At 50.3% G+C, this 27,397-nt stretch overlaps 1 protein-coding gene across 6 annotated transcripts in view; it reads right to left on the reverse strand.

Moving 5' to 3' along the window:
• DAGLA (diacylglycerol lipase alpha) overlaps positions 1-20,195 on the reverse strand; it is a 57,583-nt gene extending 37,388 nt beyond the window's left edge. For 3 of the 6 annotated variants that reach the window (XM_041470385.1, XM_041470386.1, XM_041470379.1), the window contains exons 1-2: positions 20,080-20,195; positions 17,596-17,685 (exon numbers count right to left, since the gene is read on the reverse strand). The gene's annotated coding sequence lies outside the window, so the exon portion shown is untranslated. Of the gene's footprint in view, positions 1-11,038; positions 11,138-17,595; positions 17,686-19,554; positions 19,661-20,079 lie in introns of those variants that run through there. The other 3 variants (XM_041470381.1, XM_041470380.1, XM_041470384.1) reach the window with 3 other exon arrangements.
• Positions 20,196-27,397: the final 7,202 nt, after the last annotated feature.

The following is a 27,397-nucleotide window of genomic DNA, read 5'->3' on the forward strand; positions in this document are numbered from 1 at the left end:
CCTTGCTGAAATGTCACCTTGTTCCCCAGGAATGTCCCAGTCCCAACCTGCTGTCTCACTGGGAAGTTCAAGCCCAGGCCTGCCAGCTCCCAGCTCAACTTCTTAGGAAATGCAGCTGGAAAACCAAAACCAAAGGAGCTTTGTGTCCTGCCACCTCCCACAGCAGCTTTACCTCAGGAGTGATTTTCTGCTCTGCAGCAGAGATGCTTCCCTTCTCCCTGAGAGCACATCCAGGTCACCTTGCCCAGGTGCTGGAGACACCTGTCCTGAGGGCACAGCATGGATGCTGCATCCTGCTTTTTCACTCTGCAGGATAACAGACAGTTCACTTCCCTAACCAACGGAATTGTGGTCCCATCAATCACCCCAAATACTTCCTTTCCTCACCAACATGTCCCACATGGAATACGGGCTTCCCACTCCAGGCTGGATCATTCCCTTGCAGCTCCCAGAACCCTTTCATTCCCACCAAGCACTTACTGGACTTGACGGAAATCATCAATTCCAGCTTGGATTCAACCCCACCAGGCCCCATCCAGCTGTTCTGAAGAGTTTTAAATGAGGCTCTTTCTGTTTCTGAGTTGGTTTCTCACAATCTGGGAATTGTTCTCGCCTTCCAGGGAGAAGGGGGTGGGTTATATCCACACAGAATGTCCTGAAGCTGGCCAGAGGAATTTGCATGGAGCAGCTCTGCTCTGAAGCCAGGCTGGGAGAGCTGGGATGGCTCAGCTCAGCAAGGAGAAGGCTCCAGGGAGCCTTAGAGCCTCTTCCAGTGCCTAAGGGAGGGAGGAGGCATGGAATGGCTTCCCACTCACATGGTGTGAGTTTGGATTAGATATTGGGAAGAAATTCTTCCCTGTGACAGTGGTGAGGCCCCGGAATGGATTTTCCGAAGAAGCTTTGGCTGCCTCAAGCCTGGAAGTGATAAATCCCAGCTTGGAGCAACCTGGGATAGCGGGAGGTGTCCTTGTCCACAGCAGGGGGTAGAATGGGATGAGCATTCCATGTCCTTTCTAAACCAAACCATTCCAGGATTGTATACAAGAGGGGACAAATTCCACCGCACCAAAGGAAGGCGAGTCCTTTCTGCCTTTTCCAAGGGGCAGGAAGTATCTGCTGCAAGCAGTGCCTGCAGGAATTGCAGGGAAAGCTCTTCCCAGGGGGAAGAAGGCACAGCAGCTGCCGGAAGCTTGTGAGGAGAGCTCTGCCCTCACCGGAGGTGATTAAGGGAACAGACCCCTACTTTAAGGAATATTCCATGGATTCATGGAACATTTAAGAGCCATATTCATAAGCAAATCCCAGGCAGAGATCACTGGCAAAAATCAGTGGGTTTAGAATTTTGGGATATCTTCATGGTTACTTTGAAAATTCTCCTTGATAATCTCCCATTTTCCAAGGAGAATGGAATAAAATCAGTCAGCAGCAGAGCCAGGGAAGGAAGCTTGGAGACAGGAAAGGTTCAAAGAGCCTCCTGTGGCTTGGCACACTTTGGATGTGGCTCCCTCGGGATAAGGCCATGGCACCACAATCACCTCTGCAATGTCATTGGGACACAGCTAATGGGATCAGCTTGGATCTGGAACTCCAGCACTGCCCACTGACACAAATTCCCAAAATAATCTCGCAGTATCAACAACTGACCTTCAAAACACAGGGAACAAGAACTTACATGTTTGGCCCACCAGTTTAGCCCTGAAACCCCGGAATAAATTCCTTGTAACTGCAATGGTGATGGACACAGGATTGGTGTAACCACTTCCCAGTTGGCCCAGCACTGATCTATCTCCATCCCACCTCGTTCCTACCTCAGACTCCTTCCCAAAGCCCCTTTGCCATAAACACATCAAGGTGCATGTTCTCCTTGGTTAAATCCATCCCCTTTTTCCTAAACTCCAAACTCTCCTGCCTTGGGTAGAAACAGGTCTCATGAATCCCACATTTCCCCCAAACATGCACGACATCGCTTTTCTGTTACATTGGGAATGATTAATTTTTAATCAAGGAGACTCTGGAATGCATCTCCTTGGCATGGACTTGACCACAGCAGTGGAGTTCTCAGGAAAAATGGGACTGTCTTGCAAACCCTAATGGATTTAGTGCAAGAGGATGGGCAAATCCCAAAGGTGCCACTCCCAGCACTTGTTCTCAGTTAGAAGCAGGATAAGGGATTCACTGAATCAAAGAGAAACAAGAAAATTCTCCACTTTGGAATGAACCTCCTCCAAACAACTGGGACCAGTTCTGAGACTGTGCCCAGGGATCCCAGTCCAACAAACCAGTGACACAGCACATCCCAATGGTTATCCCCACTGGCTTTCCAGTCACATCCCTGCACCACCCCATGGGTCAGGATTCATCCATAGCATCACCATTAAGGCTGGAACAGCCCTTCAAGATTGACTCCAACCATTTCTCCAGCACTTCCAAGGCCACCTCTATCCCATGTCCCCAAGTGCCACATCCACATGGCTTTTAAATCCCTCTGGGGATAGGATTCCACCACTGGAGCCTGCTCCAATGCTTTAAGACCTTTTCCATTGAGGAATTTTCTCTAATATCCAACCTAAACCTCCCCTAGTGCAATTTGAGGCCATTTCCTCTCATCCTGCCACTTACTCCCTGAGAGCAGAGCCCAATCCCACCTGACTCCACCCTCTTGTCAGGGATTTGTGGAGAGTGAGAAGATCCCTCCTGATCCTCATTTTTTGCACACTGACTCCCCCAGCTGCTCCTTGTGATCCAAACCCTTCCCTGGACACGGTCCAGCACTTCCATGTCCCCCTTGGTGAAGGATCCACAGGGCTTCATTAATTCCAGACCTCAGCAACCATCCCTGGGCATAAAGGAAGAGGTTTGTAGGGATAAATCCATAGAGACAGGGATCACTGTGAGACATTCCAGCCTCCCAAATGAAAGGGAGGATAATGCTTGGAAAGGGATGGAAAAGCCTCACTCACACCTCTGAGATTCCCAGGACTTTTCTCCTTGACCTTGACAAAAGCACACCTTAACTCCAGAGCTCCAAACTCATCAGCTTATGGAAAATCCAAAGCCTGCACAAACACCTGTCTGAGAAACACGGGAAGCCGCCACTTTTTCAGGAATCTGGGAGGGGAGAAGGAACTGTCACACACAATCCCAGTATGCTGCCAGGAACTGAGTTAAAAACAACCCCCAATCCTTGTCTCGATGCCGGCAGCTCCGCAATTCCACCCACAGTTTGTGCCAGCAGAGCCCACGGGCAGCTTCCCGACCGCTCCAAGCTCCGGCAAAAATAACGGCCAAGTTGCCACGGGGGAAAATGTAATAAATTCCAATTAATTTGGGATTTGAAATAGAACCCCATGTTCTACAGGGGAATAAAATCCCCTACAACAAGGAAAGCTTGGCTGGAATGGGGTAGGGAATGCAAAAGAAATACCTGGATGAGGTGATGGGTACAGCAATAAATGCTGCCAGCATCCCAAATCTGCTCCCAGGTGTGGAACAACAGCTCCCTGGATATATTTACTGGGAATCACCAATCCTTGGTTTTGCTGGAATATCCCACAGCTACACACAGAACTTGGTAATTCCTGGTTGGAAAGCACACGGCCTCTGAGTTATTTATAGCCACAACTCCAAGGGCTGGATGAAGCCAGCCAGGGCAAATCCAAGAGGTGACCAGTAATTACACAAGGAGCATTTTGGATAGAGCCTCATTTCTTTAGGAAAAGCTATTTTCCACTACAATCCTGGCAAATTCCTGACAGTTTTACTCCACCCTGGAATGCTTATCAGCTCAGCCTAATTTTCAAAAAGCCAGAAAAAAAGCAGAAGGAGCAAATATCCAGGAGAGATATTGAATTCAGAGGCACATCCCTGCTCTGGCACATCTGGAAGCAATGCCTTCGGGAAAAGAGAGGAGAAGCCCAGTCATTCCCAAAAGGAATTGCCTCTCTCCCCTCCTGCAAGCAGCTTCTTGGCTCCCTAGTTTACACTAGTGGGCAAACAGTTTTCCCAATAACTTGACTCATTGCTTCAGGAATTCCCTGGGGATGAGTCACATGCAGGGAAAGCCACCGGGAGCGGTGCCGGGACCACCGCTGCCAACACGAGGAGAGCGAAACAAGTGGGAGAACACAAAATCCTTGCCAAACTCGGGAAAACTGTGTGGTCAACACCATTCCTTGGCACTCCTTCCCTGCTCCCCCTCCCCACAAATGTGCTAGAGAGGAGAAGCGCATCCGGAGAGGCGGCTCCAGGCTCTGGAGCCACAGGAATCGTCAGGGAGAGGTTCCCTCCACGTGCATTGCCAGCATAGGAGGGAAGGCTGGCTCTGCTCATCTCCCAGGAATGATCCTAAGGAATTTAAAGTAGTGATTATTTCCCTCCCTCCTGGCACCGAGGGGGAAAGAGAGACACACGTGGAATTCCAGGGTCTCCAGCTTCTTACTCTACTTCCTGATCACCAGCATTTCCAGTTTGGCCTTTTTTCTGTATCACATCCCACAGCTTATCTCAGGAGTTTTGCTCTTCCCATATTCCATGACTAAATGGTTAGGCAGGTACATGCCTAGCTGCAAGTCTAAAATGCTGGGAATCAGGGCTATCTGGGAAGTTTTTTTGGGAATCTAAACCCAAATACATCTTTTCTAAATACAATTTGTCCTCATTAAACAGGGATCCTGGATCTGTGACACTTCCAAGCTCAAAAACCTTGGGAATGGCTTCAAACAGCCTAAACCTGACCTGGACATGACCTATTCCCATTTTCCTGATGCTGCCTGTTTATTTCCCTTACCGTGTCCCTGCTTGTTTCCTTGGCTGAGGACATGCCTGTATCCCACATTCCTAGAAATCAGCCTGGAAAGAGGTCATGGAGGTCACACTTCCCAAAGTCTAAGTGAAACTTCCAGTGGAAGCCACCAACAGCCTATTTGAGGACCTCATCCTGTGGGAGTATGTTCAAGAGGGAACATTCCTGAATGCTATGAATTCCCTGAAAATGCCATTTCTGTGCTTTGCCTTTTCCTGTAACTCCCCAAACCCACCCATAGTCCCACTTTCCAATATCTTGGAAAGCATCAATGTTGCACCTGATTAAGCAGAATATGCTTCTTGGCCCCAATTCCAGATTTTTCCCAGCCTCCAGTGAAAATCAAACCAACATCAGGATACCCTGGAATCAGTTTGTCTGATAACTAGAATCAGTTATTTCTGCAAGCTCATTTGATAAACCACAACCTACAGGAATATTTATGGATTAAAAAACCAAGCCTGAATTCATGTTTTTTCCAGCAAGATCCTGTGAACTAATCATCAGCATCCAAAGGATTGCTGCTATCCAAGGGCTCCTTTCCACACTTTCCACTTCCACCTCCCTCTTTACCCTGGAAGCAAGGATCAAACACAAAAATCCTGTCTGGTGAAGGGCCAGGACAGGAACACCTCTATAGGTGGGAATTTTAAATGCACAACAGCAGAGAAGTGGGAATTTCAGCCCAGAAATGTTCTTGGCTTGGATATGGACATGGACAACATCCTCTTTCCCAAGCTCACAGGGAACATTTCAAGCCTAACTCTGGATTTCCAGCTGCAACTTCCCAAGAAATGTGCTTCTGCCCCTCCCATCCTGTGGCTTCCACCTCACCACATGGGAATAGCCCTGGTAGGAAAAGAAACCATCAGGCGGAGCATTCCCAGTAGAAGAATCCTGCTTTATTCCCACCTGGAGAACAGTCTTCTAAAGGAAGCTGCCAGTTCTGCCCCAGCTCCTGTAAAACTGCTAATTTCAGTGCAAATCCAAAGAAAGTAGGAGCAGGGAAGGAAGAAGGGAATGAGGAAGGGAGAGGCAGATTCCAGGTCTCCAGCTCACCCAAATGACAGCTTGAGAAAACTTTTCCTGCCTCAGTGCTTGCTCTTAAGAATAAATCACCCCTTCCAGGGCTGCAGGACCCCAGAATTCCAGCCCCCAGGGGACCCTTTGGAGCAGTTCCCTCCTTCCATACCCCAACAGCTCCTCTCTCATCCTATCCCAAAAAGGCCCATTTGTCCATTAGGAACATGGAGCTCACTGAGGAAGAGCACATGGAAAACCACCAACAGTCCAGCACACGCAGCTCCAGCTCTCTCCCAAGTTTATGGAATTAAGTCCCAAATTCCTACCCCGTGGAAAAATCAAATCCTGGGACTTACCAGCCTGCTTTTCCTCCACCTGGTGCTTGGGATAAAGATGTTGGAATCACCACAGGGAACAAAAAGCACTGGTCCCACACCTCTCCAAACCACCAGGACCAATGGACCAAATGCTTCCTTCTCCTTTTCCTAGGAATTCTTACCCATCCAGTGCTTCCCTAATGACAACCAAGCAACCTAGAACTGCAATCCTGGGCTGAATCCTGCCAAGCTGAACTCTCCAGACTCTTTCTGAATCTCAGATTTGTGATGGAAAGCAGGAATCCTCTTCTCCTTTTGCTTATGTAAGCAAAGATGAATCAAGCCCAGGCTTCCCTGATCCTGTGTCATATTGAAGCCTTAAATATATTTATTTTTCCACATTCCCTTCTCCTTGGACACTCCAGGAGCTGCATTTCCAAATTCCAGCATACACATCCCTCCTCCTCACCACCCACAGCCTGCACGTGGAGCTGATCCGCAGTTTCTCCAGGCCCTCGGGATCTGCGCTCTCCTGGCAGCCACAACACCCATCCCTCCCCAGCAGGGATCCAGCCCTGCCCACTGCTCCCCAGGGACACCCAGGAGATAGGGATTTAGTTTCAAGCTCAGGAATTATTTAATTCCATAAGGCAGTTTTACATCTCCTTCATTTCCACAGGTTTTCCAGCTCTGACTCCTGGAATTACTCATACATATTTACTCCAAGTTTTTCCTGCTGACACAGATTCCTTGTGCCTGCTTCTCCCTGTGGATTCATCACTACAGATCCTGGAGCTGGAACTGCCATCTCTACTCTCCAATACCCGGCAAACTCGGTGCCACAGGAAGCACAGCCACACATTCCTTGCTCCAGCCATGGCACCAGGAATCTCCTCCTGCTTCCATGCTTATTCCCTAATTGACACTCCTTGATACACTGACCTTGCTCAGCCTGGAGAAGGGAAGGCTCCAGGGAGACCTTGGAGCTCTTTCCAGCGCCTGAAGAGATTCCAAGATTGCTGGAGAGGGACTTTGGATAAAGGCATGAAGTGACAGGACAATGGGAATGGCTTCCCACTGCCACAGGGTGCGGAGAGGGACTTCGGATAAAGCCATGGAATGGCTTCCCATTGCCACAGGGTGGAATTAGATGGGATATTGGCAAGAAATTCTTCCCTGTCAGGGTGATGAGACCATGAATTTCCCAGAGAAGCTGTGGCTGCCCCATCCCTGGAAGCGTCCAAGGCCAGCTTGGATGGGGCTTGGAGCAACCTGGGCTAGTAGAAGGTGTCCCTGCCCATGGCAGGGGGATGGAACTGGACCACATTCCAGATCCCTTCCATTCCAAACTATTCTGGGATTTTTCTCCCTGTTACCACCACTCTCCATGTTTCCATACCCTCCTTGCTTTCCCTTGTTACAGGGGAGTCCTTCAGCAGAGCCTGGAAGGAGCTTGGAGAGTTGTCACTCCAGGGACACTGTCCCTGCCTCTCAGCCACCAGCTCCAGAGCCAGAATTCATTTGGATAAGCTGGACAAGAGGGAGGTGAAAGGAGGTGAGGCAGAAGCAGAGACCCCACGTGACAAGAGCAGAGCTGCAGCCGAAGAAATCCCTGGAAAAGCATTCCTTGGCTCCAAGCAGCTGTGCAGGCACGAAGTGAACGGCACAGATTGGAACTGACTGTTCCTAACAATTGGTTATACCACAGAAAACCAGGAACAATCCTTCCCAAGCAAACAGGGAGCAGGAAAGATGAACTGGCCACATGTGGGAATGCATCAGTTCTGGAGCTGGGGAATGCCAGACTACGGCAGGAGGTAACCAGAAGCAGCAGGAGATGATCCAGAACCTAAATCAACCATTTGATTCCTAAAATACAGATAGGAGGATCCAAAAAATGAAATTAATGTGTTCCTCATAAAACTATCCCTAATTCCAGATGGCTTGGGTAGCAAGGGACCTTAAGCTCATCCCATTCTAGCCAGCCCCTGCCACGGGCAAAGACACCTTGTACTATCCCAGGTTGCTCCAAACCTTGTCCAACCTGGCCAGCCAGCCCCTGCCACAGGCAAAGACACCTTGTACTATTCCAGGTTGCTGCTCCAAACCTTGTCCAACCTGGCCTTGGATGCTTCCAGGGATGGGGCAGCCACAGCTTCTCTGGGAAATCCATTACAGGGCCTTGCTGTTCTCACAGGGAAGCATCTCTTCCCAATATCCCATCTATCCCATCCCTCTGGCAGCGGGAAGTCATTCCCATTGTCCTGTCACCCAGGCCCTTGTCCCAAGTCCCTCTTCAGCTCACCTAGAACCCCTTTAGGCTCTGGAAGAGGCTCTAAGGTCTTCCTGGAGCCTTCTCTTGTCCAGGCTGAACATTCCCACAATCCCAGCCTGTACTCAATCCATGTCTGAATTGAACAGGAAAAACATCACCTTTCCTGCAGCACATCCCAGCAGGATCATCTTCAGGGCTGTACCTGGATTTCCCACCTGGCTGCTGGACATCCTGGATCATGGCCAGGTGATCCCAATCCCTCTCTACCAAACTCAACACCTCCGCAGCTTTTGGAAAGCAAAGGAAAGCAATTCCATTTTTCCAAAGACAAACTGAGCTCAAATCTTGTCCAGGGAAGTTGGAAATCCTCAAAAAATGGGAAGGATCCCTGCTCCAACAGTGCAGGGATGCATTTTGCAATTGATTTCCCCTCCTCCAGCAGACACAAATTCCAAACGAATTTCACACTTGAATTTATAATCCTAACAGGATTATAAGGAAAAAAAGCTGTTCATTGGGATCTACTTCAGGACAAGCCCCTGGCTCTGAGCCCAACCAGTCTGAGGCTGCTGGAAAAGAAATTCCTTTTTCCTCTCATTCCCGAGGCAACGCGTGGCCATCCTGGTAATTAAATGGAGTGCCTTTGCAGAGATTCCTTCAGCAGGATTTGTCCAGGTGTGGATTTTTCCTGCTTTCCTTTAATTATCTTATAATTAACCATGAAGCATCCAATCATCCAGAGCTTTTTCAATTAAGCTTCAAAAGGAAATGCCTGGAAGAGCTCTTGGTGGGAATGTTCTAATCAGCTGGGAAGAGATCACAGGCACCAGAGTTGGGGTTTGGTGACTCATTCCGTTATTGCCAGGACAAGTGAACTTCCAAAGACAGAAAAAATTCCTTTATTCCATCTTTTTCAGTTCACATCCTCATTCCTGATCAGAACTCAGAGGCCTGGGAGCAATATGATATTGTAATTAACACAGTTCATTAAAGAATAATAATCAAGCTCTGAAGGATCAGGAATTATCCCTGCCCAGGTCCGACTCTTCTCCATCCCAATCCTGTGCCTCTTTTTGCCGCAGTTCCCTCCTTCAGCCTTAAATTCTGAGCACAGGCACAAGCTGAGATCTCCTACAGTTCTCTTCTGGGCAGCAAGGGAAAATATTCCCAGTCTTTTTGATAAAGAATAACAGGAATTTTGCCTGCATCCTTGCGGAGATGTTTTGGGATCGCACAGCCCACGGGAGAGACGAATTGTCCTCAAATGCCAGGCTGAGATTTCTGTGTGCCCAACAGCACAGACAAATGGATCATGGAATTGTTCAGGTTGGAAAAGCCCTCCAAGATCATCTAAAATTCCCCAGTACTGCAAAGGCCACCACGACTATCCCAAGTGCCACATCCATGCAGATTTTCAATCCTTCCAGGAATGGAGATTCCACCACTGGAGCCTGTTCCAATGCTTTGCAACCCCTTCCATGAAGGAATTTTCCCTAGTATCCAACCTAAAACTTCCCCTGGCACAACTCAAGTGTCACTTGCCACCTGCCTTGTCAGATGGCTTTGATTTTTTTTTTCAAAATACCATGAGAATTCCAAAGGTCTCTTGGAGAAGGGATCTCTTGAGTGCTCCTAACAGCTCCCAGAATTCCAAGAGCTTCTCACACACCTTTCCAGCCAGGTTCCTGACAGTCTTTCCCACATTCCACATCCAACACACCCTCTCCAGTGGGGAAAAAAGAAATCAATCAACATCTCCCAACTGCTGACATGCCCATTTTTGCAACCTCCCATGGATATTTAAGGATTTATAAAGATCCCATGGATATTGAATAATTTTATTTTCACTGCAAAGAGGGAAACACAGACCCAGGGAATATCCAGCTCCAGCATCCAGCCTGGAATTGTCCAGCACAGGATGAACCAAGCATTCCTTAAGCTGGAAAAACTCCAGGTCCACAGGTTTCTTCCTCCATCCACCATATTTTTTGCTCCCAGTTGGGATCAGTGTCTGGCAAAAAAGCCCAAATGATCCCTCTGGAGTAAGGGAATAAGGTTATGGAATGACACTAGGAATAATTCCTCCCTCAGTTACGTGATTTCCCGGCCAGAATTTTCAAGGTGTTCCAGCTCCCAGCATGAAGCTGGAAAAGGTAAAAAGGGATGACCCCGTCCCTTTCCATGAGGAAGTTTTAAATTCCAGCACCAGCAGCCCACACATCCCTTCTTCCCTCTCTCCCTGATAAGCCAGGAAGGAGACAACACAGCAAAATGGGAAAATTCAGTGTTTCCACCAGGAAATCAGCAGGGGGAGGGGGAGGGACAATCCAGGCTCTGAAATGTGTTGGGATAAAACCTCACCTCTGCCCTCATCCAGCTCTTCCCAAGTCCACCACAGGGTTTAGCATTACTAGGATGGGAGCCAAAGAATCCAGAGGTAAACATCCAAGAGAAAACAAGGAGGGAAGGGATTGGAATCACTGGAAGAGACCAGCAGGAGCTGCCTCTTTAACACCCCTCCCTCAGCTGCCAGCACCCAGGAATCCCATTCCTGCTCCGGGCTGCCAGCAAGGAGTGACCTCTGGAGAACACAGATCCGTCCACCAGCAGCACACAACTCACCCCTTTTCCCTCCTACAATGATCCAACACCCCCATTTCAGGGAAATCTGAGGCACAATTCCGTGATTTTCTGCAGGGAAGAACAGAAGCTCTGAATCCCCCACGTTTCTGGGGTGGGCTTTTCCCCCGCTCCAGGAGGAAGATGAAGTCATGCTCCCAAAATAGTTCCAAGGAAAAAGGCTCCAAGGAAGAGAGAGCTCCCCTTTAACAGGAGAGCTGAAACTTCCCTGCCCTCCAAAGGGACAGATGAATTCAAATTCCATTCTGCAGCACTGGAAACATGGAAAACTGAAGTATTAAAATACCAAGTCATAATTAATAACAGCCACTAATTAATGGAAAATCCAAATTTAGGGGGGAAAAAAGACAACCCCATTATTACAAAATAAGGGATGACAACCTTCAGGCAGAAGTCCCAAATCCCAGATTTATGGCAAATTAAGGGATTGGATCCCTCAGGCAAGAGTCCCAGATACGCTGGCCACAACCCAGCCATGGTGCAGCGGCAGAGCCCTAGGGAAGCTCCCACAGGGAAAAACCTGCACAGCTGCTTCAGTCAGGATCCCAACACACCAAAACCCAGGCCCCATCCCATGGCAGGTGCCTGTTTTCCATTGGATTTGGCTGGAAACTCATTTAAAAACCACAGTTCATCCTTAATTGACCTCTCATCTTTTTCCCGTTTCGATTTTCTAAGTGAACTTTGGGATTGCAATTCCTCTTCCCTCACACAACGCAGGTTTTCCTGAATTTCACCCCCCCCCAGCCTTTCTGAGCACACATGGGGCAATATTCCCAGGAAGAGGCATGCAGACAGGACTGGGCAAAGTCCCATATTCCTTGGAAGCTATTAAACAACAGCTGCACTGGCGAAATAGAAACCAGATTTCTCTCTCCTGAATATCTTACCTACTTCCAAGGAGATGGGAAAAGCAGATTCAGGAACAGCTCAGCTTGGAAAACTCATCCTAAGGGGGTTCCTAACCCTGCTCCACAAGCATCCAGAATCCAGGGTGGTCTTTTTGCTGCCCCCCTCCCTAAAAAAAGGAGCTCTGAGCTGCTGAGTCAGCAAAACAACAGCAGGGTGGATTCGGGCATCTCCTTATCCAACTTGTAATTAACTCCGAGGCCACGGAGCAGCCTGGAATGGGAAAACTCAGAGTCAGGACCCAACTGGGAGAGAAGGAATCTTGGTTTCCCACTTAAGTCAGAAATTAAATCCCTTTCCTACCTTTCTTGACAAATCTTCTTATAAATGAGAACGCCAAGCCTTGCAACTCCCTGTTCCCATAGGAACATGAGAACTTCCAACCTCATCTCCTTTTCCAAGAGCAGCAATGCCTAATGGAGCCTCGGCAGCTGGAATATTATAAATATTGGGAAAGGTAAAAGAACACTTCTCTTATTTCTCCTCCAAAAAGGGAGCAGCAGCCACAGCCCCAGGGGCCACCAAGTCCTAAATTCCTCCCTTTTCTTCTCTCCTAATGGGATTTGTCACATTTTCTCCCCAAAAAAAAGCCAGAGTTTCAACAAAAACTTCAATTTGAAATGCAGATTCCTTGGACAACCCTTGTAGTCAGGTGTAAGGAGCTGAGCAAACACCAGGACAGCTGTCTAAAGTACAGAACAACAAATGGTCACGTTGTCTGGGAACAGGATCTGCTTCTCCAGGCCTGGACAACCAGGAATTCCAGTATCACACCCTCTGGCACAGCAGCTTTTACCTCTGGACACTGAGGCAGTAGATCCATCTGCTTTCATCCTAGCCATGTAAAACTTCCAGGCCCTGACACACTGGAATGGTGAAAGCATTCCAGAAGGAAAAGGGGATTTGCTCCCACTCTCCACCCAACAAACATCCCTAAATATTAACAAAACAGCACCTGCTGGAAGAACGGAAAGGCCAACTCACTGTTTTTCAGGAATGTTGAGCCCTCGTGCTCCAGAGCAGAGGCTCCAGGGCTGTGTTCTCCATGCCAGGCAGGAGGGAGTGTTTTGGCCCAGCCCCAGGGAACTCAGAGCCGAGCAGTTCGCCAAACAAATCCACGTTAACATTGGGATTTTGGTGTCATAAATCAGGTGCTTTCAGGTGAAAAGGTTCCGGATTGCTCCGACCACACCCTTCCACGCTTTTTGCACTCCAAAGGGCAGCATTTCCCAGCTCTGGCACACAAAAGGCAAAATCCTGCAGCTACAGGAACAGGAACCAGGATGAGTTCTTCCCATTCCATCTGGTTTTCCAAACCCCCCCCATCTAGGCTTTTCTGTAATGAGAAGCCTCATTTCTTAGCAGTGGGAAGTGTCCCTCATTCTCCTCAATATACATCCTGCTTCCAAGTGTTGTTCAATTAAGAGTTAACACGGAAAGAAAAATTAGGAGAGCATCTGGAAACCAACAGATAAATACAATGGCAGCTGGGAACACCAAGGACAACAGGAGCTGGATTCCAATGATCCCTGTGGGTTCCATCCAACTTGGGATATCCTATGATTGACTTGTCCATTGCGCAACATCCCACGGTTTTAAGAGGATAATTGGCTGAGGACAGTCCAGGATCCTCAGTGTTGGAGAGATTCCCACATTCCCTTGGGCGACTCCGCCTTTTCCTCAGCCTGCCCAGGTGACACCTCCCCAGCACCTCGTCCACCCGGTTGGAGCTGCCACGGAACGCTGAACTAATCCGACCCTTGGGATGAGCATCCAGTGAACAAACACAGCGCATTCCCTTCCGCTCTCCTGAGCCAGAAGGATTTGGGTGAGCCCGGAGTCATTAAAAGCCACCTCGGATCAGTTCCGCTGCCTGAATTCCCCTCAGTGTATCCCAAAAACCCGGAACCGTGGGTCCTTACTGGGCTCGTGGATGTTGCAATTCCAAAAGTTCACTTCCCTGCCCTGTCACCCTCCAAGAGAAGGAAAATCTGGCAGGATTATCCCCCTGAGAACCAAACTAAACCTCGTGTGCCTCAAGGAATAAAGGCTAAAAGCGAGAATCCTTGGAGTTCCTACCCAGAAATGGCTGGAAAGCAGGGTTCCAGGCCGTTCCAGGGAGCAAACATGCAAGGAGCTAGCAAATCCATGGACACAAAACATGGGTTATGGTATGAAGGACATGGGAAAAGTTGGGAACATCAACCCCTCAGGAGTGCCTGGCCTGCACATAGAGAATCACGGAATTGTTAAGACTGGAAAAGACTTCTAGGATCACCAAATCCAACAATCAACCCACTACCGCATGCCCCAAAGTGCCACATTCACATGGATTTTAAATCCCCAGGAATGGGGACTCCACCAGTCCCTGCTGCCCTGGGCAGCATCTTCCAGTGCTTTACAACCCCTTCCATGAATAATTATTCCCAATATCCAACCTAAACCTCCCCTGATGCAACTTGAGGCTGCTCCCTCCTGTCCTGTCATTTGTTCCCTGGAAGAAGAGCCCAATCCCACCTGGCTCCCCCATCCAGGCATGGAGTTGTAGGGAATGAGAAGTTCCCCCAGTCCTCCTTTTTCTCCAGAATAAAACACATCCTGCAAACTCACACGTTAGATAACAGAGAAACTTCCAACATCGGCATGTTCCTGATTTCCCTCCCCAAATTCCTGCTCCCCACCTCACAAGGGAATTTCACCACCTCTGCCAGTATTCCCAGGAGGCTCCACACTTACTCAGCCGCCCATTCCTGAGCATTTTCTGCAGCTTCCCACGTGCTTCCCACCTCCCAGCTCGCCTCTCCTCATTCCTCCGCCCTCATCCAAGGGGAACACAAAGTCAGAGCAAGACCCCAGAGAGTCCCAAAATTCTCCTTGCCAGCTGGGATTCCATAAGGCAAACAGTTACATGCAACAAATTGCTTTATCTCGGGCTCTATCAGGCCTTGGAATAACCATGGATAACACTGGATTTGGGGATTTGCCCATTTCCTACTGAGTTAAATTTGATTATGGCACTGGAGGTGTTCAAACAAGCTCAGGGAGAAAATGGCATCTCTTCTTTTTTTTAAGGGCCAAAAGACTCTTTTCCAAAAGCAACAAATTGATCCAGGAATAGCCACAAAATTTAGAGGGAAGAAGGTTTTCCAGAAAAAGCAGCCTGTGGCTTCCCGCGGAAGTTTTAACACCACAATTCCACAAAGGGAATTTTGCCCCTGGATTTATCAGTGAATTTTGAGGAAAGCTCTAATCCTTCCAGTTTTGGAATACGGATGCCTCTTTTTCCACTAGAAAATAAGGGAGAACTGACAAAGGTAGAGGGAACAGCAATCTCACAGAGCACAAAATCTCTCCATGAAATTTTCCCTTATTCCCTACTCTATCCAGGGAAGAAAATGAGCAGCACAAATCACAAATTCCTGTTTTTATGGGAAGTTTTTCTTCTTCCTCTGACAGGGCATATGTTTTCCCCTCTCCAGGGAAAAATCCAGTTCATCCCTGAATGCTCTCATTTAGGGAAATGCTGGTTGTCATTAGCGGATGCTCTGGTGCCATGGAGATGGTGACAAACAACTGAATCAGACGGAAAAAACCCGGAGTCACAAAAAGGGGAATGTGCTTCCAAAGGTTAAACGTGGCCCAGAGGTAAATGAAGAACATTTATAGGATCTGGATATCACCAAGAAATAGGGTGCCCAGGGAAGCTGTGGATCCATGGAAGTGTCCAAGGCCAGGTTGGATGGGGCTTGGAGTTACCTGGGATAGTGGGTGAGTTTTAAGGCCCCTTCCAACCCAAACTGTTCCAGGATTCTAATAATGAGATCCAAGCAGAGCAGGATAAACTTTTTTCAGGACAACCCCCAGCTGGCTGAGATGCTGGAAGCTCCTAAGCAGCACCTGCCTTGTTCTGATTTTCTGGGAGGTGAAACAGTTCATTTCCCACAGGAGAAAACAGCAGCAATTTGCAGGATCATTTAGCAGACCCAATGGGAAAAGCCAAGCCTCCAGAGGCTCCCAGTTTGGAGCTGACATCCATATTCCAAAAATACATCCAGGCTGTGTCAACACCAGGGATATGGGCTGCAAAGACAAGCCATTACAGAATAATAAATTTCACCCCAAAGAATGCAGAACTGTGAAAATTCCAAATTCCAACAGACATGGAGCAGCAGGACACATCCAAATGGGAACCTTCCAGGGAAGAAAAGCACCTTTCAGGAAAGAAAGGGCTGAATTCCATCCCAACCTCCCCATTTTCTATTTGGTGCACTGAACTATAATAGGAATGTCCTGAATTTTCCTGTTTCTTCCCATTATCCAGTTCAAATGTTTTAAGGTGGCCTGAGGGATTCAGCATTTTATTCCAAAAGAACAAGGATAAGGATCCTGTCCTGCAGCCTGCCTGGATGTAAAATCAGGATCACTCAGATCTGTGGGGATAGTAAAACCTCCAGGCCAAGAAATCCCAAGGAAACACGTTCCAGAGGAAAAAAAGTCGAGGAAAATGCTCATTTAAGGTGGCATTCCCATATCTACTGATGGCTATGAGTGAATTGCACTGGGATATCTGCCTCTGACTCCTGAAATGGCAAGTGAAAAACACCAGGAAAACTTGGAATTGAAGGTTCTAAATTACATCTTGTATTCTGTTTTCAGGGGAAAATTCCTATTGAGCTCAAAGCCAGCCCTGAGGAACCCACTTGTTTTAATTCCACACCAAGGGAACAGGCAGGAACCAAAATCTCAGCTGGAAGGGAATGTAAAGCCAGGAATTGCCACAGATCTTTGAAGAGGAGCTCAGAAGGCTCCTCAAAGAGAGGGAGAAATGCCAATGGATGGGGCAGGATGAGGATTTTCAGGGATCTGCTGGAGCACAAGGGCAGTTAAGGAAGGATTTGAATTAAAGAAGAAACTCCTGGATTAAGAGCCCAGGACAGAATTCCTGACAGTCTCTGCCTGCCATGCAGATTTCCAGCTCCTGCTGCAATGAAAAGGAAAATAATCCAAAGCTTTTTTATTTCATCTTTCCAAAGAAATCCAGAGGTAAGGGATCCATGTGCCTTCCACTGGAAAGAGTGGAAGCAAGGAAAGAAAAGGAGGAAGAAGGAATGCCTGAAGGTCCAGGGCACATTTTTCCTGAAACTCTGTGGGAATTACTTCCTGTATCCAAAATCCCTGCTAGGGTCCAGCAGCATTTTTGTCCATATTCCAGGGCAGGATATTCCTCAGCAGGGCAAACTTTCCCATTTTTTACCAAAATCTGGAAGACCATTCTAATTTCTTCCATTTTCAAAGTTCCAAGCTGGGCAGGTGCTGCACCTGGCAAATTTTCCAGGATTTTTTCTCGGATTTCTCCTTAAAAATCCACACAATAATGCATAGAAACACACCTAAATCAACAATATCACACATGAAATAACAAAAATATCAGCTCCAACTAGCCTGGAATGAAGAGCCTGATTGACTCCTATCTATCCCAGCAGGAATAAACATCCCGTCGCTCTCCGCAGATCCCACAAAAGTCCATTTGTCACACTTCCCATGGCACAAAGGCCACTTTCATCTGCTCCCAGCTCCTGAAAAACTCCAGCCCTGCAGCTCCAAGAGCAGATTAAAATGGTTTCACTCACCCCATCTCAACTGCTGTGTCTTTAACTGGAAATTCCTCAAACTCCAGGGCTCAATCGAGCTTGGGATGTTCTTATTCATCAGCTGGATCACTGTTGGGAGCAGAGGCGGAACCAAGGGTCATTTATTTGGGAAAGATGGAAAGGGAGGGGAGGAAAAGCAGGGTGCAGGCTCCCCAGAAAAAAGCTGTGTGGTCAAGGGGAGGTATGAAGGCTTAATTCCCCAAAAGAAAGTCTTCAGACAGGACAGGGATGTTTGGGACAGAAGAGAATTCCTGCTGGTTTAGTCCAAGGAAGTTTCATAAAAGACAGCCAGGCCTGGGAATGCCTGTAAGCATCTCCAAACTCTTCTCCATCCAAAGCTGAGCAGCTTCCCGAGCTTTACACCCTCCAATTTGAACACTTCTCCTCCCTACCATGCTTCCAGCTGCCTGGAAAAGACTCCCAAAAACCAGGATTATGCCACTTTAAGGAAAAATTTCTAAGGCACACAAGCTGCAAATCCTGATTTTGCAAATCCATACAATGATACGGCAGCTCCGAAATCCAAGTGACCTCATTTGGAGCAGCCAGCTCTCAATTAATTAACTTCCAAGGGGAGGGAGAGCAGAAGGAGCAGGACTGAGATTCCCACACAAAGTTAAAAAAAAAACAACCCCCAAGCAGTGGGGTTTTTTTGGTTGCTGTAATTCTTTGTCCAGGGAATTTTAACAAAGTTTCCAAAACGTAGGATTTTTTTTTTTTTATTCCTCACATTTTTGGTCATTGGGAGGAGCATTTCCACCCTTCTCACTTTCCCTCCTGGCACAGCACTTCCCTTAAATCCCATCATTGCACAACTGCTCCTTCCCAGCCCTCTGGAAAGGGAACGGGTGGACACAGCCCAGAGAAGTTTCCCTTTCTCACCACCCTTTTCCCAGCAACCACAGAGGGATTTACAGCATTCCCTGTCTCCAGGATTTGGATCTGGCTTTGCAGGTAGCAGGCAAAAAGTGCCCAGTGCTTTAATTTAAATGGGAATTCGGGTCAAATCAGGGTATTTTTAGGTCAGCACTGACAAAGTCAGTACCTGCAGTACATAGTCCATATCCTTAAATCCCTGATTTTGACCCTCCTGAGTAAAATTTTGGAGAGCAGAGCTGCCAACTCCCAAATTTCCAATTTAAATTCCCATTTAAAGGGGGAATTTTATCCTGCTCCTTGCTGAAGGGTTTTGGCTGCAGAAATTCCAGGTTATTTGTATCATTTACCACGTAACCGATGCTTTTCCAAGTCTCTTGTCCCTGTTGGGCATTCCCAACCCCCTCAGCCATTCCCAGTCCAAGCTGGCACGGCTGGAATTTCCCCAGCAGTTTTAAGACCCCCGTGCAACTTTTATGACCCTGAAAACCAACACCTGGCACAACAAACACCTTCCCCCAGCTCAGGTTTCCAACTTGGAAAGCTCCTTCCAGCAGTGTCCACAGGATACACACTTCAGCCAAGGCAATGCCAGAATCACGGAGAGTCCGAAGCTTTCCAAGAGCCACTTCCCACAATTTCATTATCTCCCATTTAAGAACACTCAGCCTGACCACAAAAACTCGGACGCTTCTCCCTCTCCAGCCAGGAGGATGCAGCAACTCATCCCCACTAAGTTTCATCCAGGGGGAGATGAATATTCCCACCTTGGAATACTCTTTTCCTTTAAAACCATTCCCCAGAGTTTTGCTGTTTTCATGTCCCGGGCTTCTATATCCCACCTTGGTGAATCACTGTGTGATTTCCCACCTGGAGCAGGTTCTAAGGACCATGGCGTGCACCAGGCTCGGCAATCCCCATTCCCATACTCCCAGTGCCAACTGAAGCCTGTCCCAAATACACCAGCAGGTACTAATTCCCAGAATTGGGCACAGCGGGAATTCTGGCTGAGCAGCCTGGCAGCATCCCAGCTCCAAGATCTCGGAGCGACATCTCCCTTACTTTTATAAGGATATCTCACTTCTGCAGCTGCCTGCGATCCTAAATTTGGGAATTTTACGGCCACGGCTCAGCATCCGCCCGCGTTGCTCAAGTCAGGTACCATTCCCTGCGGGAAGTAATAAAAGCTGGGAGCAAGAATCCCTGTGTCACACCCACACCGCAGCTTCTTCTCCCTGGACATCCAACAGCACCGCTCCCGCCTCCCACCGCAGGATCCCGAATCCCAAACGGCGGGATCACCTTCACGCCTCGCACCTGCCCGGGGCAGGATGGCGCCTTGCCAGAGGCGCAGGTGGAAGCCCACCGCTTCCCAGGGGGCGCAGGCCACATGGAGCGGGGCCCTCCCGGCGGGAACGCCGCGCTTCCTGCGGGATCCAGACCCCTCGGGCGGCACGGGCCTGCAGCCCAGCGGGGCGGGGGGCGGCGGCGGGCGCACCCCCGGCCCTGCCAGCGCCCTCCCGGCTCCCCCGCACCTGCCGCAGCGCCGGCCCCCGCTGCCGCGCCATTCCCATCGCCGTCCCTCACCTCGCTCCCGCTGCCGCCGCCTCGGGAGCGCCGCGGCCGCCGCCGCCTCCTCCATGCCGGGGGCCCTGCGGCCCCCGATTCTCCAACGCCGCCTCCGCCCTGCCGGGGCCGCCCCCGCCTCGCCGGGGCCGCCCACTGCGTCAACTGCGTAAGGGCCGCTACGCAACCTGCGGTCGCCACGGCAACGAGGGGTGCGGGGCGCGGCGGCGCCGCCTGGTGGCGCCCGGCGGTAGCGCCACGGGGCGGGGCAATCCCGGGCCGGCCGCGGATTCCAGCGGGGAATTGTCGCTGGGATCCGGGGAACGCCGCCTGCTGCGGGCAGGGGCCTCTCCTGGGCCGGTGCTCACCTGCCCTACCGATATCATCATGGAAAAATCCCACTGGAATGATGGAAGGGTCCCACAGGAACCAATTCCCTTGGAAAAGACGTCCAGGACCACCGAGTCCAGCCTGTGACAGTCCCCGCCTTGTCACCCAGAGAGCACTGAGAGCCACGTCCAGTCATTCCTTAAACACCTCCGGGGATGGGGACTCCACCACCTACCTGGGCAGCCCCTTCCAGTGTCTCATCATCCTTTCCATGAAGAAATTCCTTCTGGTGTCCAACCTGAACTTCCCATGTCACAAGTTGGGGCCATTTCCTCTTGTCCCATGCCTTATTCTCCGGGAGCACAGCCCGGCTCCAACCTGCCTCCCCCACAATCAGGGAATTCAGGGAGCAATCAAATCTCCCCTCAGCCACACCTGGGGCTCTCCCAACATCCCTTCCCTCTGGAAAACTCCCCAGAACAGCACTGCGGTCTCCCTCATGGAGACGGCCTGGCACGCTGCTTTCAAGCAGCGCTTTCCTCTCAGGAAAAAATGTTCCCAATAAAGATGGAGAGAGCCTGTTCACGAGGGTATGGAGTGACAGGAAAAGAGGGAACGGCTTCCCACTGCCAGAGAACAGGGTTAGATGGGATACTGGGAAGAAATTGTTAGACCCTGGAATGGATTTCGCTGGGAAGCTGTGGCTGCCCCATCCCTGGAAGAGTCCCAGGCCAGGTTGGACCAGCCTCGGAGAAACCTGGGATAGTGGAAGGTGTCCCTGCCCATGGCAGGGGGGCTGGAACTGGATGAGCTGGAAGATCCCTTCCAACCAATCGCCCTCTTCCCAAAAAAACCCTGGCGAGGATGGACACACCACAACAACAATCCCGTCTGGGAGGAAGGACAGCGATTCCCTTTGAACACGGCAGCTGCCATCATCCAAGGACACAACTTAGATGCTCCTACTGCAAAAAAAAATAAAAAGGCATTGAAAAATAGAAAAAAAAAATCTCTGTCCCAGAAAAGCTGATCCAGCAGGGAATAGCAGCACATCCTTGCCTGCCCATTCCTCCTTAAAGCAAGTGGAGCAGCCTTCGAATGGTCTGCTGGGTGATATCACTGTACCTGGGAAATAAAACAGCCTGACAGGGGTGGAAAAACATTCAGGAAAGGCTTTGAAGCTCCGGAATTCATTTGTGCCGAGGCCTTTGTATCCTGTTCAGGCAGAAAAATCCCCCTCACGCTCATTCCGAGTCCCTTTATCTTCCCAGACAGGTGCAAAGTGGCTCCGGTTTGGATGAAAAGCTGCTGCCAAATTTAGCATTCCAACAAATCGTTTCATCCAGCCTGTGGCTCTTCCAAGGTCTCCCTTCCTCACGATCCGCTCCCGGCCAGGCAGGCACCCCTGGAAGCCCCAAAACCTGGAGCAGACAGAGGGAAGAAGCTCAGGAAGACTGGAAATTACTCTTTTATTCAGGAAAATACAATCGGAAGCCGTCCGAGGCTTTCCAAGGCGCGGGATAGAGCACATCCCAGCCCTGATCCTGCCAATTAAGGGACACAAGGCGATTAATCCCATACAGCTCAGGATTTCTGCCTTCCAGCAGCTCCAGCTGCCCGTTTCCAGCCTGGCTCCACCGAATTGCAAGGGCCAGACCGCATTCATAGCCCAGCTCCAGGGTCGGGATTCTTCCCAGCGATCCCCAGGGCTCCGCTGCCTGACTCCTGTATGGCACTGACACCTTTACAGGAAGTTTTGGAATGTTTTGGATAAACTGGATGCTTCTAAAGCATTAAGGGGAGGATTAATGCCCTCAGAAATCCCATTTTTTTCCCCGCTGTCATGACACGGAGGGCGGGTGGCGAAGCATTTAAGGGAATTAAGGAATTAATTTGAGCCTGTCACAAAAGACATGATTTTCCGTGATTTTCGCATGGATCTGTCCCCACCTCCAACCTCTGGAGCAAATCCATTCATTTCAGAGCTTCCCAACCTGTGGGAAAGGGTTGAGTCTGGGTTTAAATGCCTGGGGCAATGGTGTGGTGATGTACACACATTCCTGGGAATCCCACACCTTTACAGGGATGTAAGGGAGAGTTAGAGCATCCCAGGCATCCACCAGCTGGGTTATCCCTCTGGATAACTCAGATGCAGCATCTCCATCAGGGCATCACCAGCCATTTCACAAGGAAACCTCCAAAGGCCCCAGTGGCTTAAGGAATTGTTATTCCCTACTCACCTCTGGATGGATCTGTGCTCTTTGTGCAGGAATGACCTGGGAATATGAGGGAGAGGGAATTCTGTGGTGTTCTTCCAGCTGGAGCATCATTCCTCAACACATGGATATGGCACGGGGCTGTTCCACACCACAGGCTTGGAATTCTCCATTTCAGCTCCCAGGAAGGCTCCAGACCACTGTAGGCAGCCTTGGAGCTCTGGAGATCCCTGGAATGTGCCAGGAAGGATTCCATCAACAAAGAGCCCATCCAGCTGGGTGTCCTGATAAAAAGCCAACAGATTCCAGGGTTAAGGATTCTCCTAAACCGAAAAGCAAACCAACCCCTCCTCCAGGGAATTTGGACAGGGAACAAGGCTCCAGGAATAGCTGGGAACATGGGAAGCTTTTTATTATTATTCAGTTTGTTGTCATTGCCACCGCCCCCAGGCGCAGCACATCCAATCCTGCTGCTCCGAAATCCTGCTCCTGTTGGGCTCCCAGTCGGAGTCAGACGCTCCGTTACTCCCAGGGTAACGAGCCCCTCTCCTCCTCCATCCCAACCCTGCCAATTTCCCTCAGCTGCTCCATTAGGATTACAATAAATCATAGGGAAATAGCTGGAACAAGGCTGGGAGTGCAGCAGTCTCCCTGGCACAGGGATTCCAGCATCCAGGTTATCCAAACCACCTCCTCTCTCCTCAACCCCTGCAAGCACCAGGCTGGGCTCCATCACCCCTGGAGCAGGCACAGGCTGTTCCAGCTGGCTGAATTCCAAGGAGAGACAGCAACAAGTGTCTTGGGAAGGTGCTTTTGTCTTTCTCAAAGGGGACAGGCCACCAGGGAAAGGTGGACAACAGCGTTATCCCGACATTTCCTCCAGGGGAAAAAATTCCAGCACCTCACTCACTCACTGTCTCTCACTCTCTAGGGAATACCAATTACTGAAGAATTGAGGTTGGAAAAACCCTCCAAGATCACGGAGTCCAACTGTTCCAAGGTCACCACTAACCCACGTCCCCAAGTGCCTCACCCACATGGGATTTAAACCCCTCCAGGGATGGGGACTCCATCCCTGGAGCCTGTTCCAATGCCTGACAACCCTTTCCATGAAGGAGTTTGCCTCCATACCCTATCTAAACCTTCCCTGGCACAAGCCAAGGCTGCTCCCTCTGTGCAGCCGACCGTAATTCCACACATTTCCCCTCCAGAATTTGGGAAGTGCTTTTAAAAACCACACCAACAGGCATCCCTGTCCCCCATCCCCATGTCACCAAGCAGGAAGTGCCTGTGTTTGCTTCCATCCCCATGGTGGCTGTGCCTTCCCAGCCCTCCCTCTCTCCCTCCCTCCCTTCCCAGCATGATTCCCGCCCGCGACTCTCTGGAGGCATCAGCCTCCATCACCTCCTACCAAAGCGCTGCTAATCCAGTGCCTCCAGACTGTTCCAGCTCCTCAAATCCTTCATTATCCCAGCAGGACTCCTCAGAAACCTGCTCTTCCCCCATGCCCCCCAAGCCAGCACCTCCTGGCACGACCCTCCATGTCATTCCCAGCCCCTGGGAAGCTCCCAAAGCAGGGATGAGCAGCTGGCAGTGTCCCCCCAGCAGGAGCAGCTGCTGCAGCTCTGCAGAGAAACAGCATCACTCAAACCTTCACTAAAAATCATTCCCTAATGGAGAGGCTTCTCCTGCACTCTGGATGTTCAGAAAAATCTCCCGCTCCAGCTGTCTCAGCTTTCCATGGCTCCTCCAGCACTGGGAAAGGATTTGGGGGGCCCAAGCTGCTGCCCCACCCCTGAGCCTGAATCCCTAAAAAGCACTTAATTCAGAAGGGAGACATCCCAGTCAGAGCCAAACCTAGGGAGAGCTGGTCCGGTGATAAGCTGGAAGCCTAAATTCAGGCTCAGGCTGGTACACTGGAGGCTGGAATGCCAGCCAAAGGGAGAGGAATTGGGAAACCTCTGTCAGGCACCTGAGGGGATCAGACATGGAATTCTGGAATGGTTGGGATTGGAAAGGGCCCTAAAGATCATCCCATTCCACCCCCTGCCATGGGCAGGGACACCTCCCACCATCCCAGATTGCTCCAAGGCCCATCCAACCTAGTCTTCAACACTTCCAGGGATGGGGCAGCCACAGCTTGTTTGGGAAATCCACTCCAGTGCCTCCCCACCCTCACAGGGAAAAATTTCTTCCACAAATTCCCAAGGTGTGGGCAGCTCCAGGTCCCACTGCAGGTAAGAATTGCAGAGCAAGGCTGGCACATTCCCAGCTCCTTCCCTCGGACACAGCTCTTCCCATTCCCACCTGCAGAGGGTGGTGACCTGTCCCCTCCTTAGGAGCCCCCTTTCCAGCCTCAAAGCCCCTTTCCTAGCGGGATCCCTCCCTTTTCCCAGAGGTTCCCACGCCGTGGGCTCACTCTTGGCACGTAGTAAACACGCCCGTGCGCACACGGCTGGGTTCGACTCCACAGAAAAAGCCTGGAGAGGATTTCTCCCACAGGTTGCATCTTGGAATTCGGCACATCCCTTGCTGCTCACAATTCCAAGCACAAACTCCTCTTTCCAGCTGCTTTGCTAAATTGGTGCCAGATCTAACTCTGGAAGCCAAGCCTCGGAGACTTGCTATCAATCCCGCCAGCACTTCCCCCTCCCAAGGACATTATCCAGCATTATCCAAGCTGTGACTCCTCAGCCCAGAAATTTCTCCCCGGGAAGGAGCCATTGCCATGGAAAAGGACCATTAAATAACAGTTCACTGGGGTTTCTCACCACTGCTCAGCAAAGCTCAGGGCATCTTCCTGCCTGGCAGCTCCAGGTGGCTTTTCCTTTGGGAAAAATGAGAGGATAAAGCAGTGCTCCAGGCTGTCAGGATATTTGCCAGCATCCTCCACACTCCCCCTTGGACAAACCCATCTTTCCAAAGCTTTTTCGCCTCAGGTTGTAAAAGCCTCGTTGTTCTGCAGGGAATTAAAAACAGAAAAAGTGTGGAAATGAGCCCTAAAGGCTTCAAGGGAAGGAAAATGCAATCCCCCGAGCTCCCCTGAGTCACAGGGATGTGCTTGCAGCACTGGCAGCCACTGGAATTCCCGGCTCCATCCCAGCCCTGGCTAATCCAGGTGCAATAACAACGTGTCATTTTCCTCATCTGCTTCACCCCCGCCAAAATTCCTTCATGTTATTCCTCCTGCCCGCCCACCTTTTGAATGCCCTTGGCTCCATCCTCCTTCGGGAGGAGAGCTCCAGCCCAGGAATGAATCAGGATTTTAGCAGGAGCTTTAGGGATGTGGGATGCCTTCACCCCCACAAGCAGGAGCGCTGGCCTTTTCCCAGGGCTCTGTGGCATGAACACAACTTCCCCGGCCAAGTCTCCAAAGCACAGGAATTTACCCGGAGGAGGAGCTGCTCCCCGATTTCCAGGAGCCTGCTCACCTCCTGTGCTGGGAATGGCTGCGGCAGGACAGGGAAATTTACAGATCAGCTGTGTTGTTCCTGTCAGCGCTCCAGGGAAGCAGTGCCGGAGAGCTCTCCCTCAGCAGGCAGCACCTGCAGCCTCCCAGGCTCTCTGGGCAGCCTGGAATGCTGCTGTCACACGCGGGCACGGCATGGAGGATGCGGATGCTCCGTGGAGGATCCGATCCCTCCCCGCAGGCCACGTCTCTGGACATCAGTCGGATGCGACTGGAGAGCAGCAGCTGGAGCCAAGGCACTTGGATAATTTCATTAGGTCAAACCCCTCCCTCCTCTGCTTCCTCAGGATCCTGCTCTTGCTTCTGGAGGCAGGTGGACTGAACCAAGAGGTTTCCCATTAAGGATTCTGTCCTGGCTCTGCTCCTGGCTCCTTTCCCGCTCCTCACACTGGGCTGCAGAGCCATTCCCCACTTCTCCCGGACCTCAAAGCCTTGTCTAACCCACTTGGCTTCATCCCAGCTCTGAACTGCCGGAGGGGGAAGCTCAGCTCTCACCGGGAGACACCGCTGCCCGTGGAGATCCCAAATCCTAAATTGCAGCACAGCTCCTCCACAAAGCCCTGGCAGAGACCTTGGGATCACAGCCCAGCAGGCAGACAGGAGAGGGACATCAGAGCAAAGCAGAGGCTGGAGACCAGTAACCGGGAATTATTATCCTAAGGAGAAGTTCCCAGCTCCCTTCTCTACAAGTCCATGAAGTATAGCAGGGAATTGTATCTCTACCCAGAGAAGAGGAGCCACAGGAGGACCTTCTCCCTCTCCATGATTCCCTGATGGGAGGGTGGATTCTCCCTCTCCATGATTCCCAGATGGGAGGGTGGAGCCTGGTGGGGGTCAGCTCTGCTCCCAGGGAACAAGGGACAAGACTCAAGTTGCCTATGGGGAATTTTTCTTTGGGATTTTAGGGAAAATTCCTTCATGGAAGGGTTGAATCAGGCTGTCCAGGGCAGTGGTGGAGTCCCCATTCCTGGAGGTATTTAAAAGCTGAGTGGATGTGGCATCTGGGGACATGGATTAATGGTGGCCATGGCAGAGCTGGGTGGCTGAACTCTGTCTTAGAGGTCTTTTCCAGCCTGAACAACTCCTGAAGGAGAGGAACTGGAAAAGATCAGTCTGGGGGAAAAAAAAAAATGCAGCAGGCAGGAATGTGAGCAAACCACCCCTGTCCAAGCTTTGTCCAAGAATTCCTGGGAGAGGAGCGTGCTCTGATGTCAGGACTCTGTGCCACAGTGACAGGAGATGGGAATGAGCCAGAGAGGCAAAAAGGGAAGCGAGAGAGGGTGTGCCAGGCAGGATCCGCCTCAGACACTTAATGAAGGAGAAA

This window comes from Pyrgilauda ruficollis, unplaced genomic scaffold, assembly GCF_017590135.1.
Source record: "Pyrgilauda ruficollis isolate IOZ18807 unplaced genomic scaffold, ASM1759013v1 scaffold245, whole genome shotgun sequence".
In the NCBI taxonomy this organism is placed as follows: Eukaryota; Metazoa; Chordata; class Aves; order Passeriformes; family Passeridae; genus Pyrgilauda; species Pyrgilauda ruficollis.